This window comes from Calliphora vicina, chromosome 5 (genome assembly GCF_958450345.1).
Source record: "Calliphora vicina chromosome 5, idCalVici1.1, whole genome shotgun sequence".
Lineage (NCBI taxonomy): Eukaryota > Metazoa > Arthropoda > Insecta > Diptera > Calliphoridae > Calliphora > Calliphora vicina.
The window spans coordinates 93,164,623-93,170,836 of record NC_088784.1 but is presented as its reverse complement, the minus strand read 5'-3'; positions in this window follow the sequence as shown (position 1 = coordinate 93,170,836).

The window sequence follows — 6,214 nt, the reverse complement described above, 5'->3', positions numbered from 1 at the left end:
AACGTTTCGGGTTATCATAATGGCTTCATTTTCATCGCAAGTAATGATTCGATGCACAACTGATTTTCTTCGATAGCGTTGAAACAGTATTTCAGACATTCAAAATTCAATTCGTATGGTACCCAATTTCCCTGCTTTTGGGTGAATTTAGCTGCTTGCAAACGTTTTGAAATTGTTGCTTCAACATTTTTTGACTGGCCTGGGCGATCTTTGTCTTCCAAGTCAAAATCACCATTTCTGAACCGCACAAAACATCACTCGCACATTGAAACCGATGAAAAACATTCACCATAAGCTTCGGTGAGCAATCGGTGTGCTTCAGCGACACTTTTTTTTTCAAATTAAAGAAGTAATGAAAAACGTCCCACATATGATGCGTTGTTGGCACAAAATTCAAAGTTATCGAAGCAAAAAAAAATATTTGTGGTTTACACTTTAATGTTCCATAACTAAGTGAAAAGAAATTCAAAATAACATATAAGATATTAAAAAACAACCACGTTCAAAAGATATTGTAAATTCAGCATTTTTAAGTCATAACCCAATAAAATTTATAAAATTTTCTGTAAAATTATTTCTTTTTTAAATTCTTAAAATTTTCTATAGAAAGCTGTATTCAAATTCAGTAGAAAATTCTTAGATTTTTGAAAAAATTTAGAAAATCTTTAGACATTTTAAAATTCTAAATTTCTATATAAATTTGTGCGATTGTTTTTGAAAATTGTTAAATTCTATATATAAAATGGGTGTTCTGTTCGTGCAACGCACAGAGCGATGGCTTCATACATTTTTGTGCAAAAATTATAAGAAGTGGTCGTAGAGCATGGAAATTTGGCACCGAGAATTATATGGACTAAATTAAGATATCAAATTTTTTCAAAATCGTCCACTGCCCATACAATCCAAATTGATTTTTTCGCATAAAATTTTTGATATCGAAGCAAAAGTCTAGAAATTTGGTACATACATTTTTTGAAACAAAAAAAGAACGCATGCCGAGTTTCAATAAAATCGGTCACGCCCACAAAACCCATACATAGATAATTTTTTTTTGATATTTCGTTTATTATAGACAAAATATGTTAAGTTTTCATCCTGTTCCGAAAACTTCCGGGAACTAATATTTTTTTAATCGAAAGAAGACACTCAAACCTTTCATTTTATTAAAACAACAGCTTGGGGTAAAGTGGGGCTACATTATGTTTTTCCATGGAAATTCAAAAATAAAATAATTTTTAAAGGCTTATATGTAGATATGGCCATATCTTCTTAACGGTTTATATTTTTTTTTTTTAGTATTTAGGGAGAAATGCTATATTTTTCAAATATGTTAAAAGTAAATTGTATTATCAGAAACCACCAAATATAAATAAATTTTTTCATTTCATCTTTAAACATTTCTCTACAAAACTGCATCATTGGATTTTTAAAATTGAGTGGTCGAAAAATAGGATTTTTACACACCATTTTACTCACCTATTTTACTGTGATGCCCTTTCCGGATACGTATAAATGTACATTTTTTATAGGAAATAGTTCGGTGTTTAAAAATTAATGCAGTTTCTATAGAAAAATTAAATATTTAAAAATGTGTTCTATTACCTACAAAATCGTCGATTTAAAATTGACACCAATTTATGTAAAAATTTATGCCCTAATTTTGTAAGACGTAACGAAACGTTTTTTTCGAAAAAATTTGACATTTTTGAATTTTCATATTTTTGAAAACGTTTTTTTCGTTTATATATATAAAATTGAATTTTATAAAACAGAACAAAATGGTACCAAGCGCTTGAAACGTCAAAATCAAACGTTGAGAATATTTTTTCGTTTCAATACATTTTTCATAGATTTTTTAATAACAAGAAGTGAAACGATGTCAAAAAAAACCTAAGTCGGTTGTCAAAAAAAACCTAACTATATGAATGTGTTGGTAACATATTGTTTATATGTATTGGTGATAAAACCACTTTCACCACACTCCTCAAACACACATAGTTGTAAAAAAGCGACCTTAAAAATTATAACAAAATTTTATTACAATTAAATTTAAAAATTTGAACAATTCTCAAATTATTTATTTTATATTTGACCTGGAAAAGTTTTATAAATAGATTTTTCATCTTTTTATTCAATAATTTCTGCAAAAATTAAACTTATTTACATTTTGTATTAATTTTCAATACGAAATTTTACAAATGTGTTTTTTCAGTTTTAATTTCAACACCCAAAAATTTAATGTCAAAAAAAAAAAATATATTTTTCGTTTGTGCAAAATATGCATGTTTCGGTTAATTTAAGCGTTTAAATGTGTGGAAAAAAATTAAAAAATTGTATGTGTTTGTGAAAGAGTGTATTAAAATTGTAATTTTAGTGCAATTTTCAAGAAAAAGTTTTGAAGTTAAATCTCTCTCCCAAGTGTGTTGAATTCACATACTACCTGTATGTGAGAATAATTGAGAGGCTTCACTTCTTGTTATTCTTTGAATCAAACATTTCAAAATGTTTTCAATAAATTTTATTTGTTGGAGAATAAATAAAAATAATTTAATTTATTTGGCAGAAAGTTGACATAAAACGATGTTTTCAAACTTGGTACCACGTCAAATAATTGACTTGAAACGCAATTATAGTTTCGTTTCTTAAAATACCAAATTTTTGTTTTTTCGTTCCAAACGGAAACGCAAACGAAAATTCGTTTGAAGATACAAAATGAGGCCATTAGTATTTAAATACTAACAAATTTTTTTAAACAAATTATAAAATTTAACATAGAAAATGATTAATTTTTTAAATTTTATATAATTTTCTTTAAATTTTTTTTTTATTTATAAAATTTTATATTAAAATTTTTTATAATTTTATAAGGAACGTTTTTTTATATAGAACGTCAACATAATCATACAGTTCGATAATACTTTTCTGACAACTGTCATTTGTTGCATATCTTTTATAATCTGCGGAAAAGAGTTTCAACATTTGTTACTTATTTTTTTTTTTCATTTTCCAAAGCTACTTAGTTAATCCATTTAAAATCTCCCGGCTTAATTCATATGAAATGTGTAACGTTGCCCTTTAGTATCAACAAATTTCTATCAATAAATAAATTTAAGTTTATCATTAAGCATAAAATTGCAGTTGCATGTTTATTTTTACATACGATTTTGCAATAAAAATCATAAATAACTAATAATAATGCCATCGGTCAGTTTGTTGTCCCCGCACTTAGTCCACTGATAACAATAAAATAGTGTTTTTTATGTGTAAATAATGTATGTAAAAGAATCATAAAATATGGTCATGTAGAATTGAAGTATTTAAATGAATATGATACGTTTCCGTGTCCGTGTCCATATACATGTAATTTAATTGGTTGTGTACACTTTTATGAACAGCAAGGAGGTGAATGTGTCAAACCTTAAGTGTAAGGTGTGCTCAGGAAATGATATGTTAAGGAGTTATTTTAAAAAGCAATTTATGAATCTACTATCACACATGGCAACAAAATCTAAAAAATGTTAAAGGCTTTTTAAACCAATACACAATCCAAATTTTAAATTCTATGGAAAGGTTTCTTTTTAATTTTATAGATAATTAATGATAACTCAAAAATGGTTAGTTCGATGTTATCAAAATAAACTTGAAAAAGTTGAGATTTACATAGCCTTTAATCCGTTTATATATTGAGTTTCAATTGGCTCAGTAGTTTCGGAGTTATAATAACAAATTGAAGCAAAAAATATATTTTTAAGTGAAAATAGCAAATTTTTTTGTTTTAAAAAAATCATAAAAAATTGAAATCGGCAAAACTTGTTCAGATTCATTATTTTATCGCAAAGCCACATATAGTAGCAACAATACAAGATATCGGTCATAAAAATCAATGGATTCTTTTCGAATTTATTCACAATTAAGTGAATTCGATCATTTTCAAAGAATTTTAGTTTTTCGTTTGATATACATAAAATTGAGTAGTTAATGTTCTTCTTTTGATTGATGGAATTTTGAAAACATTTTTTCCAAGCTATTTACACATTTTTGTATATACATTTCGGTTCAATCGGCTCAGTAGTTTCGGAGTTATAATAACAAATTTAAGCAGAAAATATACTTTTTATGTGAAAATAGCAAATTTTATTGTTTTAAAAAAATCATAAAAAATCGAAATCGGCAAAACTTGTTCAGATTTATTATTTTATCGCAAAGCCACATATAGTAGGAACAATATAAGATATCGGTCATAAAAATCAATGGATTACTTTCGAATTTATTCACAATTAAGTGAATTCGCTCGTTTTCACACAATTTTAGTTTTTTGTTTGATATATATAAAATTGAGTAGTTAATGTTCTTCTATAGATTGATTGAATTTTAAAAACACTTTCCCCTTGCAATTTACAAATTTTTATATATATATAGCGATTCAATCGACACAGTAGTTTCCGAGTTATAAAAACAAATTGAAGCAAAAAATATATTTTTTATGTGAAAATAGCAAATTTTTTTTATTTTAAAAAAATCATAAAAAACCGAAATCGGCAAAACTTGTTCAGATTTATTACTTTATCGCAAAGCCACATATAATAGTTACAAAATAAAATATCTATCATAAATATCCATTGATTATTTTTGAATTTATTCACAATTAAGTGAATTCTCTCATTTTCAAAAAATTTTAGGTTTTTCTTTGATATACATAAAATTGAGTTGTTAATGTTCTTCATCACGATATTAATTATAATTAATATCGTGCTGAAATTGGACATAAGCATGTTTTATAATCTACATCATTCTATCAACTTCTGTGAGGATCCGTCCATAATTGAAGCTTATAATATAACCCTACATATGAAAAATATTTTATTGTCAAACTAGATTTTTGCAAACAAGTGATCATTTTCTCAGGCTCATATCTTGCAAACAGTTCTGTATTTTGATTTAATCTCTGAGGAAAAGTTGTAGCCCCTGTCATAAGGAACAAAAATTGGGAACATATAAAATCAAAAAAACTTCATCTTCAAGATCAAAATCGGTAAAAACTTAAAATATTCTAAATAAATTTGTTAAAGCTGCCTAAAAGTATGCTTTAGTTTATAATAATTTAATAGTTTATGGTCCAAAACACTTAATTCCTTTAGTTTTTTCTTACTAACGGTATTAGGAATCATTCCTAGGTAGTTCATATGTTCTAGAAAGTTGATCTTAGGTACATTTTTGTAGTTAACTGTTTCCTTGAATTTTGAACTGTTTGCTACCTATGGTCCTGAACAGGGAAGAAATGTAAAAAAATCGTTTTTTTTTAAGTTTTTTTGCGATTTTGATCTTGAAGATGATGTTTTTTGATTTTATGTGTTTACAATTTTTGTTCTTTATGAAAAGGGCTACAACTTTGCCTCAGAGAGTAAAGAGTCAAAATTCCGAGCCTGAGAAAATTATCACTTTTTTGCAAAAATGACACCGAGGCACATTGGAAAATGTTGGTCATTTGCGGATCAATAATCTGTAACATTTGAACGGATGAGGATTTTTGTAAGATTTTTTTTTCTTGAATAGGTTGGACTTTAAGCTTTAATATGTATTTTTAATCATAAAAATCGAATTATTAACAAAAAGTTATGAACGGTTAAAAATACATTTTTGTGCCTCTAACTCACAAATTTTTAGACCGATTTCAAAATTTTAAACAATTATGGAGTGGCATCGAATTAATCTTTCATAAATATCTGCATATTTCATGAAATTATGTAAGTTTTTATAAAAAGTTTCGCATTTTTTTTTATATTTTTCGTAATTTTTCAAATTCAACAATAGTTATTTTAATTTTTTTCTATGAGAACCTATTTTTTTATATAAAAAAATGAGACATTACTTGTTAAAATCTTTTTTTTTTTGGTCTTTTATCACGTTGAGGTGTCTGTATATAGTAGGGTATTCCTTCGAGTAATGATCGTTCGATTAATCGAATAATTTCTTACGAATAATTATTCGAACAATTTAAAAATTACCATTTTCGAATAACGAATAATTCGAACAATTTTATGTAGAATAATCGAATAAAACGAATAAATGTACATATTTATTTAAATTTATTAAATTGCTTAAAATTTTTTAATTTCAAAATTTAAATAAGTAATAATGACTTACAAAAATTGTATTGTTTCTTAAATTCAACAAGTAACTATAGATAAAGGTAGTCTTTCTATCACTGTAGATA